We start from the raw sequence: 17,721 nt of genomic DNA, 5'->3' as shown, positions 1-17,721 counted from the left end.
AGAAAGTTATCATGAAATTGATGTCTTATGACAAATCAACTGTTAACTGCAACAGTTAGAATATCCTTTGTTCCTGCAAATGAACCCAATGGCACTGACAATATCTAACTCACTAATTTTAGTACTCAAGAAAGAATCCATTTAAAATAAACATCTAAGAGTTCTTCACATGCCAGTACTGCCAATCCCCCTCCCAAGACATCCTTTGAAAATTTTGTATTATTCACAGGGGGCAAGGTGGGAGTCTTTTCTTCCTCACTGATAGAAACAAAACTTAGAGGTCTTAGTGAGTGCTTACTTACCTCACCTGCTAGCCAGTATTTCTCTTTTTGTAAGGAAACAGACTTATGACATCCAGTAGGGAATTCCTCAGATTTTATATTAAACCCCCAACAATGTGATACCATCAAACTAAAGGTCACTGAAGTTTAAGCTTAAGAAAGACATACACAAGTGGCATTATTAAACTGTTGTATAATCAATTGTGTGTGTGTTGGTTTTACCACTTAGCAGTTATTTTTTTTTAACGCACAGACCATCACTTATGAATAACTCTGAAATACTTTCTGTCCTTCTTCCCTAATTCCCATTTACCTTCCCACCTAAAGCTATCCTCTCTTTCCTTAGCTATCATAAACCTCTCTTCCACCTCCATTGTATGCATGGTTGATATTTTGTTAAACAGTCCTTCCATGGCTACTACAACTTTAATTCACCAACTTGGGAAATACGTGATCCTCACCCCAGCCCTTCTCCTTTATAAATTCCTCAATGCACTCAAGCCAATAAGTGAAATTATCTAAATTTAGAAGCCCAAATATGATTTTGAAAAAATAAGCTACATAAATAATAAGTATTTGAATATTTAACTTTTTAATTAAACCTCTAAGCCTGATGATCATATGCTTTTTGGCCACCAATGGTCACCCAGAGAACCAGGGACCACATGTTCTAGTACAGAACACCCTCCTCTTCAGCTGGTTACTTTTAGAAAAAAGGCAATATTCATTCTATCTCAGATTTATTCCTGACATTGTAATAATGCAGATGCACTTTCCTTCACAGGATCAGACCCAGCTGAAACAGTCTACATTCCTTTTCTTGGCTTTTTCTATTCAGACTCTCGGTCAAAGCTCCATTCAGATCCTTCGACCACAGTTACCAAGGTTTGGCACACCTGGGCTGCAAGTGACCTAGGGTAATCTGGGATTACCAACAATCTGGATAGTCTGGTGTAATTAGGTAGACGTCAGAGAGAGCGTAGTAGCCTTCATCCAGGCAATCCCTATACTCACAATTATACCATGCATTTCCCAGTGAAATGTCCATTCATTCTCTGTCCATTCAAGAAGTCTTGCTAAGGGCTCTCTATGTGCCAGCAGATACTGTATGTATGAAGCTAGATAGACAAGGATGAACAAAGCAGATATAACTCTGTCCTCAGAGTCGTTAGGGGATACAATGACCTTCTTTGATATTCCTTTGAATATGCCAAGCTCTTACCATCCTCCAGGCCTATCATTATGTGTCTGGAATAATTACCCTCTTTGTCTTTGCCTAACTCCTGCATGTCAGCTTAAAGGACCCCTCCTGGGAAGCCCCGTCCTGACCTTCCAATCTATATTGTCGGACCCTCATCACAAGTTCTCCTAGCACCCTGAAATCTTCTTCATACAGCTTGATAATTACACATATGGGCGAATATTTGTTTAACATGAGCTTTTCAAAAATAAATTGGTGCCTGGTATACTTTCTATTGAAGCAGAATATATTTTTCTACTTTGTACTTTATACTGAAAACATTTTAAGTCTCATCTTTCCCTTAGGTGAATATTATTTTAAGTTTTTAATAGGAGTCTTGAATTATTTCTTTACAGTTTCTCTCTGTAAATCTACAGTTTATCCAAAGATCTTCCTTCATATGCAAATTTTATTAAAAAAATTACAATTCTTCACACAGTCCTATTTTTTATATGTAAAACTTAACTGTTATGTTTATATTTGAGATGCTAGCTAAAGATACTACAAATGCCCACATATGATACCCATTTAGATATTTTCAAACCAGAATTTTGAACAGTCTATACTCAACTTTTATCATTTTCTTATCTGAAAGAACCAAATATATAAAAATCCCACTACTCATTAAATGTGAAACTTTAGGCTTCCTTGGCTTCCATGAGCCAGGACTCCTCATCTTAAAGTAGTTATCAGATGAGGTGCCTGGGTGGCTCAGTCAGTAAAGCATCTGACTTGGGCTCAGGTCATGATCTCGGGGTTTGTGAGTTATAGCCCCACATCAGGCTCTGTGCCGACAGCTCAGAACCTGGAGCCTGCTTCGGATTCTGTGTCCCTCTCTCTCTCTGCCCCTCCCCAGCTCATGTTCTATTTCTCTGTCTCTCTCTGTCTCTCTCTCTCTCAAAAATGAACATTAAAAATTTTAAGTAGTTATAATATCTTTCAAGGGTATGAGAAATAAATATAAGGTATACACAGCCCCTAGCAAAATATATTAAGTAACTATCAATTCCTTCCCACATATGAGGGGGAAAAGGCACAAGTTTAGAAATGTAGCCCTCAATGAAATATAATGCCAGTTTCCATTTTTTAATCTTATTTTCTATCTAACTTTTTTTGGGAAGGACTATTTTTCAGGTCAGGTGTTGACAAACTTTCTATAAAGGCTCAAGTGGTATATATTTGTGGGCCCCATATGATCTCTGTTGATATTCTTCACTTTTTTTTTGTTTTAAATAACCTACTAAAAATGTAAAAACCATTCTTCTGGAAAGAAAATAGCCCACTTGTTGGAGTTTGCTAATAATCCCCTGCTCTAAATACATAAATACTCATCAATTCCATCCTTATTTATCCTATTACCTGTATATTTAGCTTTTAATCAACATTCAACTGAAGAACTACTCTCTCCACTATTTATTAATGCTTCCATTTAACAAATACGGATTAACACTTGTTTATGTGTTTCTATGTAAGGCGTTGTGAGGTAACTGGCCATCTAAAGAAAAAGTGATTAAGGACATGCACTAAAATAAGTACAAATAAAGCCTTTTGAAAGCTTCCGCTAGTATAACCTCTCTCTTTCCTGTTTTTTTTTCCCTGAGCTACAACTAATCAGGACTATAATATAGCTAATTGATGCTCATGACCTCAGATTGCTTGTACTATAACCTTGTATCACAACTGGTGCTAGTTTTGGTCCCTTTATAAGAATCTGGTCGGGCTGCCTGTAACACAGAGTTAGAGTCAGAGCTGCCTTCCTTCATTCTCCATTAGGCTCCTTCTTTCACTTCTAACATACTGTTAAAAATTCACCTCCTTTCCCCCCAATATCCGAAGCAATCATTTCTTCCTCTATTCAGCTCGGCTTGCCTCCTTATTGCTAACTGTCCAAATTTCCCCCCTTTTTATATATAAGCCCCAGGAAAAAAAGCCCTGAATTAGGTATTATAATTAATTTGTTATTGTTCCGCCTCCGACAATCTGTGCATTTCTTAGTCTGGGCACCTCTGTTTCTTCTTTTATTACAGGGGTTGAAATAGCCTGTGATGCCAATCAGACACAGGTAAGTGTAGAGGAAATAATGCATGTAGTTTATAAATTTATAATCTACAAAGTACCATGACAGACCACTAAAATCTAAGGCTCAGAAGTCAGACTTGATTCTAGAATGGGCCCTGCCCTTTATATTTATGAGTTACTTCCCTTGAGCAAGTTCATTAACCCTTCCAAGACTCGTTTTCCTCATCTGTAAAATGAGGACAGTGATAACACATACTTTACAGGGTTTGCTGAGGATTACATGGCATAATCTGTGTCAAGCCCTTACCACAGTGCCCAGCACAGAGTAAGGGCTCAAAAAATGTTAAACATAATTATTAATATTTAAAGGTAAGATATAGTTTTGGTCCAGGAGGCTACTGGCTTCTATATTTACTTCTCAGTCTCTGCCTGCTTTCAAAGATATCAATTTATGTCCATCAGTAAATTTATGCCCTGTAAAAAAAAAGGTCCTTTGGATTTTGCTCTGTCCTACTGTGTTCCTCCAGACAGGGTCTTTCACCATTACAAGGAGGGAAGAGGAAGAGCAGAAATGAAGGAAAGAGAGAGGGAGAACCATCAGTTTGCACTCTGTATGTTAACAATTAGGACAGCCAGTTCCGTTCTAATGCAACATACATATTCCTAAAAATCATGATGCAATGCAAAATCACATCATTAAAATCACAGGGCTTATGGAGACATGGGGTTAAAAGCACAACACTCAACAACCCTGTCAGTGACACTTCATAAAAAAGGAAAGAACCTAATAAAGATCGTAGCAGTTTACATGTGTTAAATGGTTAAAAGAAATAAATAAAAACTACAATAAACATGGTACCTTACCTTGAAAAGGACCTGAAGTTTGCTTGTGGAACTGGCTGCCAGAGGGTTATAGCTAAGTAAATGATTGTGAAACGGAGGGAAAAGGGCTGTCTGAAATTGGAGGGAAAACTCTAAAATGAGATTCGGGTGTGTTTGTGGTTGGTAATGTACTATGAATGAGGTAGGTGGAGGGTATATGAGGTCTGTGCACATGCATTTTGTGTATTCCCATGTGGCTCAGGTCAACTAGGTGGAACTTTCTGTGTTTACCTACTATTTCTCAGATAAAATCACACAGGACAAATGTGAAATTTACATTATCCTCAGATTGTTTACTAGTACCAATAATGTAGGAATAAATTCCCATTTTCAAAAGAAGCATTATAGCAGAACTGACTGTATTCATTCCCAAACTACAGACTCATGACTAATGTTCTCTGACTCAGAACTCTAGTCACAATCTACAAAGCCTGTTACTCTTCAATTTCCTATGAGCCCAAAGTGTTTATCTAGAAAACGTTGTTCTTTCCTTGTCAGTATTGAGCCATTAAACATGATCTAAAACATTTCTTAACTGCATCTTCGACTGTCCTCAGCTTTCCCTTCTGGGGACAGCTCCGATTCAGACAGCTATGCGACAGCTGTTCTATTCTCTAACGATCCCCTCTCCCCAAATGTCCATTCCAACAGAGGAGTAAAATGTCTGGTCGTCAGTAACACACTGCCATGTCATTTCACGTATTCGCTCACCAAATATTTATGACTCTCTCCTGAATACAAGGTAACATATGAGAAACATGACGAAACCACCTCCATCCATCCTAGTAAGAGATAAGAGACTTAAGTAATTCAGTGGATCATTTAAAGTCAGCTGATGCTGTACAGGAGGTGTAAAATATTATAACACATGCAAAAATAACTGTAACACAAGACAGAACACGAAGCACCTTAAGACAATGCAGAAGGGGCCCCTAGGTGGCTCAGTCAGTTGGGCATCTGACTTGGACTCAGGTCATGATCTCACAGTTCCCGAGTTCAAGCCCTACATCAGGCTCTCTGTTGTCAACACAGGGTCTAATTTATATCCTCTGTCCCACCCTCTCTGCCACTGCCCTGCTTGTGCTCTCTCAAAAATAAATAAAACATTTTTTTAAATGCAGGGAAAAAACCATATTACTTTCAATGTTGGCAAAGGGGGCCAGGAGAAATTTAATGGTGGTGATAAGCAGAACTTAAGGATGAGTGAAACTTTGATTATGAGGGAAACACTTTCTATTTGCTGCATGAATAAAAGGCAGGAAAAGTGAGTTAGGTATATAGATAGATCGATCGATCAGCATAAAGATCAAAACAGGCCACAAATTAAGATACATGACTACAAATATACAAATATAAGTTCTATAACAAACTTTGAATTTGATCTGATGTAAAATGGGAAAGTCACTGACAATTTTTAACCAGAAGAGTGCAACATCACTGATGAATGAGCAAAAGGGGGCCAATGTCACAAATCCAGGCTTTGAGTAAGTGAAGAGACTTCATTCAGAGGCCGAGCAAGAGCAGCAGGGGGGCTTTCCCCAGCAACAACCCCCAGCTTTGTGTCCAAGATTGATATTCACAGCTCTACTTAATGGATCCTAACTGTGTCACTTGGTCTGGCAAATTATATAAAACAGTGGAATAAAAAAAAACCTGCAAAATGAGAGGAAAGTATATTTTTAGAAGCAATGAAAGGAAATAGTAATAATAATTTTAGCAGGTATTTAAATCTGATCATTAGATCACGTAAGAGAAGGAAGTTAAATAATATGGTTTTAAATTACATCTAAATATCTGACACCATATTTTTTTAAAGCTCAAAAAGCTGTATACCAGTGTTCTCCCAAAGCAAAGCCTTCTTGGATTAATGTGCATATAAGGGCTGAGGCAAGCGTAAGAAACACGGTCCACTTCAGCTCAGATTTTACACTGCTAAGTACAAAGAGCACAGTATTTCACAACTTGCTTTAAAACCTCAGAATATATATAAAGAATTACAACTACTATAAGTTTCTTCTAAACATATTCCTGAATCTAGTCAATGTATTCTATACAGCAGATAGAAATGCCACAAATTTTAAGTAAAATAATACATTTTTATTATCTGGAAAGTCCACTCTTCAGTATTTCATGAAAAAATTAAAACTTAAAAATATATACCCAGGGGTGTCTGGGTAGCTCAGTCAGTTATGCGTCTAACTTCAGCTCAGATCATGATCTCATAGTTTGTGGGTCCGAGGCCCCGCGTCAGGCTGTGTGCTGACAGCACAGAGGCTGGAACCTGCTTCGGATTCTGTGTCTCCCTCTTTGTCTGCCCCTTCCCAGCTCATGCTCTGTCTCTCTCTCAAAAATAAACATAAAAAAATGTGTGTACACACACACACACACACACACACACAAACCTAAACTCTAAAAGAAAAAAGAATTTTAAAGAATAATTGTTTAATTAAATTAGAACTATGCTACAGGGTAAATGATCAAAAGACTGTATGAAAATCTACTTTGTTATATCATCCGCACAAAATCTTACATAATTCAAGTAAACCATTATTTAAAAATCTAAAACATAATGAGTAATTTTTGTCTTCTTAAAACTCCAAGGAATTCCTTTAAGTAAACCTCACACCAACCCTGATGAATTAATGAAACATGATTTTTCTGAAAAATAAACTAAAAATGAAACCTCTCTATACAAATTATTTCAGAATTACATACAAAATGAGTAGAAATGTCTTATACTTTCCAAAGTCATTTACTCTTATACTTTCCAAAGTCATTTACTCTATGTGTAATTTGCTTAAACTGAAGAAACTATTTCCAAGTCTATCTACGGAAAAACAGAAACCACTTTTAAAACTAAACTCCAGGTGGGGCACCCGGGCAGCTTGGTTTTTCCCAGCTCAGGTCATGATCCCAGAGCTGGGGGATCAAGCCCCTTGTAGGGCTCTGCACTGAGCATGGGGCCTACTTGGGATTCTCTCTCCCCCTCGCTCTCTGCCCCTCCCCCACTTGTACACGCACACACACTCTCTCAAGATAAATAAACCTTAAAAAAAAGGATTCTCGGGGCGCCTGGGTGGCTCAGTCAGTTAAGTCTCCGACTTCGGCTCAGGTCAGATCTCACGTTCGTGGGTTCGAGCCCAGTGTCAGGCTCTGTGCTGACAGCTAGCTCAGAGCCTGGAGCCTGCTTCTGGTTCTGTGTCTCCTTCTCTCTCTGCCCCTCCCCCTCTCATGTTCTGTCTCTCTCTGTATCATAAATAAATAAAACATTAAAAAAAAATTAAAAAAAAAAAAAGGATTCTCTCCTGCCCCTCTCTTGCTCCCATTCTCTCTCTATAGTAAAAAAATAAAGAACAACAACAACAAAAACAAAAACCAACAACTCCAGGTATAGTAAGTGGAGGGATATCCTCCTTAGGGTGAGAACAGGTCAAAGGACAAAATATTTTACATACCATTCTGAGAGCATATGTAAAATTTATAATGAGTATGACACTGACACTTCCTTTAGAATTTGGCCTATAAAGCTGACCAAAGCTTTGCAACAAGGTTAAGAGTAACTCAGGCCACAAACATTCCAAGGAACCTCACCTACATATGCTACAAAACAGCTGCACATTGTGCTTGTACAGGTAAAGTCTGTGGTGTAAACTGATGACATTCCTTATAGGGTAGAGCCTTAATAAATAACACTTTAGAGAAAAATCAACATATTCAAGAATGTACTTCAAAATGGATCAACATAGGCATAATAACCGTGGCACCTGAACTAAAGAATGCATTACATTGCCCACCACCAAAACAGAGAGGCAACCAGTCATTTACTTGTATTTACTATCTAGTACTGTGATACGATATTATTCTCTTGTTTTTCAATGGTATAAATCTCGTAGCGCCTGGGTGGCTCAGTCAGTTAAGCATCCGACTTCAGCTCAGGTCATGATCTCACAGTTCGTGGGTTCCAGCCCCACGTCAGGCTCTGTGCTGACAGCTCAGAGCCTGGAACCTGCTTTGGATTCTGTGTCTCCCTCTCTCTCTGACCCTCCCCTGCTCACACTGTCTTTCTCTCAAAAATAAATAAAAAACATTAAAAATTTAAAAAATAAAATAAAATAAATAAATAGCATAAATCTTGGCCTTGCACTTACATACTCATAACATAACAACAAAATGACTCCTCCTAAAAAAAAGCTAAATGTAACAAATCAATAAGAGCTACAAAAACAGATCTCTATGTAAGAATTATATATATATACATATATATATTTCACACTAAGCTCAAATTTTATACTTAAAACAACATAATTACATAACTGAATTTTTAAAAGAGTTTTTCCTTAAAATTTTCCATTAATTGAGTACTTAAATGTTTACAAGTTCCATTAATATACACAGGCTCAGGGGAAGAAGGAAAAAAAAACTTTAAATACACATATTCACTACAGTTTGGATCCCAAGCAAAATGTTTACACAGAAATGTGGCAGTGTTAAGTCTGTAGACTCAAAGCCAAGAACAGCCTAAGAAAACTGAACTTGGTTAATAAGCAAATTTTCATAGTACCACTAACATTTTATAAACAATCCAAAGCAGGTAATGTTTATAGGATAATCACTGTATTCTGCATATCAGAGTAACTTAGTAATTTTTAAGAAAACTTCATACATTCTATCTGTGCTTCCTCAACTATTAATAGTCAAGAGATTTCTTCTCACCTATAATTCATGGGAGAAAATTATTCTCTTAAACATATGACCTAAGAGAAAGAAATCCTTTAAAAGCCTCAAGAGGCAGGAGGCAGGACTCTGAGAAACCCCAGGCACCAATTTCAACAAGTTCAGAATCCACTTGGAAAACCAAATGGGAATTTAAAAAATCGTCAAAAGGCTCACTGGGACTAAAAAGTATTGCTGCATGTTTCAAGGTCTATATATATCCTCTAAAATAATTATGCCTTTGAGAGCCCTCGTTAGCAAAGTAAATATTCACAAAGTCAAACCTACCTACCTACACATTCCGGCCAGACTCCTCTAAGCGATCCTCCAGGCAATACTGAGGACATTCCTCTCAGCTCACTGGAGGTGCCAAGTGACCTTCGGCATATCAACAGAAAGGGTGGGACTCTAGGCTTCAGTTTCAGCATTTTACTATAGTGAACAAAATTTCTCCTCCGGTTTCTCTAGGGCGTTAACTAAGACTTCCTCTTCTTGCTAAGTAAGAAACACAACCACTACTACATTTCCAAGTCTCTTCTAAGTCGCTAAAGTAAAGCTTTAAATGGTGCAAATAATAATGGCTAACAATGACTGAGAACTTAAGATGTGCTCCACGCTAGCACCATACAGACAGACAGTACTGTTCCCACTGCAAAAAAGGCAGAATCTGGGGAACAGAGCTTAATAAGTAACTTGAAGGAATTCTAGGTACAGCAATATGGTTAACTGAGCTAATGAAGAAGCCCTTCCACCATAAACACACAGAAAAAATGAAAAAGAGTATATAGCAAAATTTAAAAAGAAATACAGAACTTATTTACAATAAAGAAAATCCCCCAGGGCCAAAGCGGGATGCCCCAAAGTAACTACTGCCAGTTATGGCCTCCAGGAATGATCGCGGGAATCTCCTTAGCACTTAGGTAGCTGAAATTGTAAGGAGATGCCCTCTCAAGTAATGAGATTGGAAGAAAGTACTCTTTCAGAAGAGTCTAGATTTCTGGCCCAGCTTTTCCTCAACACAGGCTACAACCTACCCAACTGTACCCTGAGGACCATGAACAGGCAGAGGAAGAGCTCACAGGCTCACAAGGTACAAAGGCGGTTCAGAGATCCTTTTATAAAACCAGAGCTATTTTCCAAAGGCTGCAATCACAGTGAAAAAGTGAGGCTGGGAATGGGACAAACCCACCCACTGTCTTACTAAGACTTGAAGAGAACCTGTCTCTGATAACCTGGGCACAAACGTAAGGGAAATGCTACAACCAAAAATTAAAACCCTACACCTGTGTCACAACAGTTCTGAAGTCTAAAATCTTACTTGTATGAGAATCTTCAAACTCAAAGATTAAGATATAATTGGGTCCGAGGCTTGTGATATCCCTGCAGTATCTAGAAGAAATGAAACCACTTTAGAGTAACACTCTATGGGTCACATGGAATCTCTGTAAGGTAGAGAAACCAAAACCAAAACAAAACAAAACAAAACAAAAAGATCTCGAATGAAGATAAGCCTATAATTTAGAAATTACAAAACATGTAAGGAAATGATTTACTGTGACTGAGCATTAACAAACCAAACCGGAGCGCCTGGGTGGCTCTGTGGACTAAGCATCCGACTCTTGATTTTTGCTCAGGTCATGATTTCACAGTTCATGCGATCAAGCCCTATGTCAGGCTCTGCACTAACAGCATGGAGCCTGTTTGGGATTCTCTCTCTCTCTCTCCCTCTCTCTCTCAAAATAAACAAATAAATGTGTGTGTGTGTGTATCTGAAACAGAAAATATAGCATTCAACTAATTTTTTTAATATGAAGATCAAAAAACAAAGCATAATTATTAAGAGATGGAGAAAGAAAAAAGAGCCTATAAAGAATAGGAAACAGAAAAAGCAAGTAGGTTTTACAAAAACCATACAGAATTTATATGCAAAGATATGCACATTCCCTCCATAGAGCCCCCTAAGTTTTCATCAGGTTTCTGTAACTTAAAAAGAGAACAGTGTTAGTATAGATAGAATTTTTAAAACTTACTTAGAAAAGCAATAAGCAATGCAGGAATTCAACTATATAGCAGGATCCATTCCACACCAACTTTCCCTCTCTACCATTTCTGACCACATTGTCCCTGCAACTCCTCATTGCTGGAATCCTGACCCATCCCCCAAGCCACTGTGAACCCTCTCCAGCACCTGTGCAAAAAAGACAGAGTGGAAACTGTGATGTGCCACCCAGATCCCCTTTCAGGACTGAATGATTTATCCCCGTTGTGCGGCTGCCAGCAGACGGCCCTCAGCTATCAGCTCTCCTGAGAGCAGCCTCACTGAAGATTGGCCTCACACAAGCTCGTGCTCCCCGCTCAGGGCAGCCCACATTCAAACAGCTGGATGCAGGGAATATAAAGATGTGACCCTCTTCCCCTAACTGGGGACAATGGTGGAGAGCCATCCCAGCTTCAGAACTCGCCCCTGGGTCAGATCTCCATCAAGACTGCACAGTAGCCTAAATCCTTTCTGCCCAATACTGGTTTCTCCCTTCCCTTCCACAGGAGTTGATCCAAACAGCACTTTCTAAGAAACTTCCGGCACGCTAATTTCCATCTGAGAGCCTGTATCCCAGGGAACCCAGACCGCAACAGAAGAGCATCATAAACAAAAAGGACGTGGGGCAGCACTAAGAAAGGGATGAGAAAGGGGCGCCTGGGTGGCTCAGCTGGTTAAGCATCCGACTCTTGATTTCAGCTGGGGTCATGAACTCACTGTACATGAGCTCACCTTCCCCCCACACACATCAGGGCTTGGGATGCTCTCTCCCTCTCTCTCTCTGCCCCTCCACCGCTTGTGCGTGCTCCCTCTCGAGACAAATAATTTTTTTAAAAAAGGAGGAAAAAATAATAAAGCTTTGAAACCAATGAGGAAAACACCAGAAAGTACTATCTCTTTGGTGAGGAGGTCAGCGGCACAAGGGAAAGACTGTTTCAAAATGAATAATATAATCACAATTCCAACACATTTCAAGGGTATACTGATTCCAACATGTCGTTTTAAAGATAGTATCTCTTAGGTCCATGGGTCTGCTAAATGCCAAAAATGCTGCTGCTAAGACATAGGCCACTTATTCTCCTAAGACAGTCAGTCTCCTAACTGTAAGTTAACTGCTACATTAATTCCCTGCTGCGAAGCAAGGTTACCAGTGGAGATGGACGTGTGCAATTTCCAGCTTCCTTCAGTAGTCATGGAAAAATGTGCAGCAACCAAATCTAACATATTCCAAATAATATGTTTCTTATGGCTACTTCTGGCAAATGACCTGTCATCTGAGGTTGAGGGAATCAACAAATCCCATGAGCATATGCCCCATGTTCCAAGTAACAGGATTCTGATATACCTTTTGGTTCTGAACCACCAGTAAAGAGGTTAATGACAGTTTTATAAAACATTAATCAGGTTCAGGCTGGTATATAACTAATCATTATAAAGAATAAGAAGACGAGTGCCTGGTGGCTCAGTTGGTTAAGCATCCAACTCTTGATCTCAGCTCAGGTCTTCATGTCAGAATCATGAGTTCGAGCCCCACATTGGGCTCTGTGTTGGGCATGAAGCCTACTTAAAAAAAAAAAATAAAAAAGGATACTAATAAAAAAAAAACTGCACTGACTAAAGGCATATCATTCATATGCACACTAAGGATGCCAAACACATGGGACACATCTAAGCAAGACTCATGGGATACTTGTTGATTGCCTCTCCCTTCTAAGGGCAGTTTATCAGAAGTAGCCATAAGAAATATACTTGTAACACAGATTTAGCAGCTACACATTTTCCATAATTATTGAAGCAAGCTGGAAATGGCACATACTCGCTTCTCTACTGGTAACCTTGCCCTACATTCCACACTTTGTAACCACAAATACGGCAGACAAGATAAAATGTAGCTAAACGTATCAAGTAAGACCATCAGATCCAAAATGACATGAAGTCGTTGACGTGATTAGGCCCGGGAAGCAGAAAGGATCCACAGCGTCACAATACATTCACCTTGGAAACTCGCAGGGCCTCACTCTCAGTCCCTGTGCTCTTCAAGCGTGCAGTTCCTCTTCTGTCTTTCAGCACTTCCTCTCCCAAGAATCACAACAATATGCTTTGTCTTCTTTAAACCAATCCTTCTTCTCCTAACTTTAAAACTCTTTTTCATTTGAAGTAAGAAACTAACATGTAACTAATGAGAGAATCCAAAAGAAGTTTCTAAATTCCAAATTGCATATTGCCAAATCCTAATAACATACAAGTTAAGCTAGCTAAAGTCATACAGGTAGAATGATCAACCAAATGCTACAACACCTAGAGACGACATAGCAGTGCAATATAATTCATATTTGGGGAGAATCATGTAAAATTATTAATATATCACAGGCAGACAAATAAGAAAATATGCATGGCATGTGAATAAGATGAAAAACCAACTTGTTCATATTTTTAAAGATTAAATGAGTCACTATCACTTTGGAGCTATTGTTTGGACACAGATTCTGGATTCAAGGTGAAAAACAAAAACAAAAAACATAATGGACACTTCTTGGGATAAATAAATATAAACAGCAGAACTAGCAATATTCATTCTTTACATAAGTTATTTAGAAGAGTCATATCATAATTACATTTTCAAGTCTACAGAGAGTTTGAGACTCTTATAAGGGAAATACGGATTTGAGAAAAATGAACTGCAAAACTGGGTAATAGGCATACATACGGGAACAGAATGGGAGTTTCACATTAAATTTGCAAAGTTTAGGTATATACTCAGGGAAACACCACACAAACTCATTTGATTATGGCTTTTACGTGTCAGTTTTCAACCTAGGAATCACCATACAGTTCCAGTAAGTAATACCCTTATTTGGCGATTACAAGCAAAAAGCAAAAAACAAAACAAAAAAAATAAGAAACAAACAAAAACAAATAAAAAATTTTAGTGGTGAAAACGAAAAAGTGATTTCTCATTTCTATGCAAGTCCTATAACCAAAGACAAGTAGTGAAGTGTAAAGACCTCCGTAAAGGAAACCCAAGGTGTGTGTGTTTGAGCATCAACTCCGCTACTTAATAGCTCTGTTACCTCGCGCAAGTAACCTAACCTACCTCAGCCTCCATTTCCTCACCTGTAAAATGAGATCAATAAAACAACTTTGTTGGCTCTCATTCAGATCTTTTCTAGAACATTTTCATAGTTCAAGTTTAAAAATGGAAAATCTACTGAATTAGATTTTGTGTAAACCACTATACCATGTAGTAAATGGTAGTTTTACACTTTTCCACATAAAACAGTAAACTTTCAGAAAAACAAAATCACTGAATGGTCAGGAAATCTGATGATAAATGAGGAAAAAGTATTAGTTGCTATGAGGATATCTGTCAATTCACCTCACAAATTATGAAACATAGACTGCCCCTCCAATTTCTGCTAAAAAATTCTGACTTATATACAGACGCTGCTGAAACACTAACTGGTATAAAGAATTTCTGGGAGGCAGGAAAAATAGAAGCTTTGGGCATGTAGTACACCAATAGTTCCTATCATCATTAAGATTTCACTCAGGAATTCCTTATTTCACCTGACTCACATGGTACTAGCCTTCCACATAATTGGCTCAGTAAACGTTTCTCAGGAGAACTGATAGATGTTCCTTGTAAAACAGCATTTTTTAAACCTACACCATCCCCCAGACCTTTGTTTTCCACAAAAAGTTACTCTCAAAGAAAAAAAAAAAAAAGATAGGAGTACTTTATTTTAATAACATCATGGGTGCTTCTGGAGTCTTTACTGTCGTTTGGAAAGAAAAAAGCATTTTATATAAGACTACTGATCTCTTCCAGAGTATTTTTACCATAACTCTGTCATACAGTCAAGAAATTATCACATTAGCGGGATAAAGAGACTTCACTGCTCCTAACTGTAATCATATGCCATAATATTGGGAAGAAAGGGGGGAGGAAATCAACAAATACAGAAAATGAATTACAAATGCCCATAAGGTTATATCTTATTAAAAAAAATAAGAAATGCCAAAGTTTAATTTCAAAGCATATACCTACTGAAATACTGCAAAGAACCTTCACATATACACCCGAACAAGTTAACTGAGCAAGCCGACTTGAAAAATTAAATCAGGAAGCATTACAATAGACAGAAAGAAATGCATGTGTTCCGAGTAGCAGTTTAGAAAAAGCTGTATAAATAGCTATTAGAATGACATAGCTTATGTCATCCTTCAAATATAAAACCTGCAATTAAATTTGCACATCAAATGATCCTTAAAGCTCATATGTTACCAATAAATAGGGGTGGCAGCGGGCACCTAAATCAGACAAGCTGTGTCAGTGGCACCCAGTACTGAAGTCACATAACATAACGCCATTACAAAGCTTCAACAGGATCTGAAGCGGAATGTCACAGTGATACACTGATATTAAACTGCCAAAGGACATATTATTCATTTTTAAAAGTGATTTAACTTTTTTGAATATCACCAGGCTAGAGTTTGCACAGGCAGAATAATATAGAACTGCATGGCCTTTGGTTGAAATGTTGATACATTGAAAGTTTACCCTGGTTGAGCAAAATATTGAGGATTACTTTCAAGTTTATTTTTAGTTGAGAAAATATTGATCCTCCAAATCACTTCTTAATCTTTATTTAGTTTGCAATTTCAAGGCCTTTCAACAACAATTCTAACACCAGTATCTAATTCCTTTGTATTTAGGAGATGGGACTATGGAAAAGAGGTGAAATAAACTTATGTCAAGGGGTGAAATGTTATGATCAAAAGAGCCATGGATTTGAAACCTAAATATGACCTTAAACAAATCATTAATGTAGGCAATAGAACATAGTTGTTAACAACTCAGGTTCATGTGCAAAACACATACAAACACCAGTGCTATTATTTACACTTGTATGGCTTTGGCCAAGTTACTCCACTAAATCCATTTGCTTGTCTATGAAATGAAAATAATAGTATCTTCTTCATAGAGACTGAATGAAATAACGCATATAAAGAGTATAGTGTAATAAAGTGGTTAAGTATTAAATGCTTAGCCTAAAAAACATCACGATTTCTCTTAGTTCCATTACCTTTTAAGTAGTCTACCTTAGATGTTGTCTTAGACTAGTTTCCTAGGCTTCATGTTGTCTTTATCAGGTCATTGATTACTTAAGAAAATTGAGTTCTCTCGATAGTAAAAGAATTTTGTTCACAACTAGGTAACCTTCTGTATTTGCCTTTAAAATCATCTTCCGCTTTGGTCAGAGAGACAACTAAGTACTATTTCATAATGATCTGTGACCCTATTTAGTCAACTAAGCCAAGCCTTTTGATATTTTTGACAAAATTCCTGGAGTATTGTTGACATCAAATTGATTGTTAGGTTTCCCAGAGGGCCCTTGGAAAATCACAAAGGATTTCTCTCTCATCTTATGAAAGAGAGATGTTAATATAATTAGGTTTGACATGGGAAAGACTGTCAAATAAGTGTGGATAAACATTCTGGCTATACGATTATGGATACATCTTACTAATATAGTTATTCTGGAAGTTATACAAAGTTCATAGAAATTTGTTAGTTATCATCTTCAATAGTTATATACCACAGAAATAACTAATTTTCCTGTCAAATGAACTCTCATCAGAATTTTAACCAGGGCATCTGGGTGGCTCAGTCAGTTAAGTGTCCAACTTCGGCTGAGGTCATGATCTCATGGTTCAAGAGTTTGAGCCCCACATCGGGCTCTGTGCTGAAACCTCAGTTACTGTTCTGCTCTGATTCTTTCCTAACAGTGTTTACAATCATCTGCTATGAGAATGCTCTATGATGGTATCACTTGGAAAACTGAGACTATGCCACTGGAATGGGTAAGAATTTCCAGAGCTGATGAAGGAGCTGACAGATTCATAAACCTAGGAACCAAAGAGCAAGCAGAATAAGAATGAATTATAAGGGACTCCGTGGGCTGGTGTGGAAGATGATAACTTGTTTGAAGCAGCATGGATTCATTAATGTTGTGTTTTTCAGATTTAAGGAAACCTTTATCTCTTTCCTCTTGAAGCTTCTTATAACTTGCAGCAATTTGGTAAATTATACTTTTGTAAACAGAATTAAAGCATTTATCTTTTCTCCCCAACTCATCTCTCCAGAATTTGAGACCTCTTACAGAGTATTCTTTTTTTCACAGCAATATAGTTATTTGCATAAGTTCAATAAAAATCGGTCCTCCTTGTAACAGGATACAATTATAAACATTGGTTATATTAGAAAGGCTTTGACTGGAATGCCATACTTGAGAATGATGTGCACAGAATCAGGTATGACCAGACAGCTTCAAGGAACTAAGGTTGGCTTTAAGGGGCCAATGCTTACAAAGCTCCCCTTCTAAAAACTACCTGGTAGCTTGCTTATAGGATTTCTGCCCAACAGGTGAGTGCCCTTACTTCCTAGCAGAATCCAGGAACCTCAGGATACCTGAGGGACCTCAAGAAGAGAGGAGTTTACTCACATCTATAAGTGTTACAGGCAAAATCTGACAGTGAGTCACTGG

At 37.9% G+C, this 17,721-nt stretch overlaps 1 protein-coding gene across 3 annotated transcripts in view; it reads right to left on the bottom strand.

The window, feature by feature from the left end:
- Positions 1 to 17,721, bottom strand: part of EPS8 (epidermal growth factor receptor pathway substrate 8) — a 182,777-nt gene that overhangs the window by 91,819 nt on the left and 73,237 nt on the right. The window contains exon 1 of one of the 3 annotated variants that reach the window (XM_029955603.1): positions 9,428 to 9,472. The exons of the other annotated variants lie outside the window; for them this stretch is intronic. The gene's annotated coding sequence lies outside the window, so the exon portion shown is untranslated. Of the gene's footprint in view, positions 1 to 9,427; positions 9,473 to 17,721 lie in introns of those variants that run through there. 3 annotated transcript variants of the gene reach the window in all.

Source organism: Suricata suricatta, chromosome 10 (genome assembly GCF_006229205.1).
Source record: "Suricata suricatta isolate VVHF042 chromosome 10, meerkat_22Aug2017_6uvM2_HiC, whole genome shotgun sequence".
In the NCBI taxonomy this organism is placed as follows: Eukaryota; Metazoa; Chordata; class Mammalia; order Carnivora; family Herpestidae; genus Suricata; species Suricata suricatta.
Note: the sequence above shows the minus strand (reverse complement) of the source record. Positions and strands in the feature narration are given on the sequence as shown.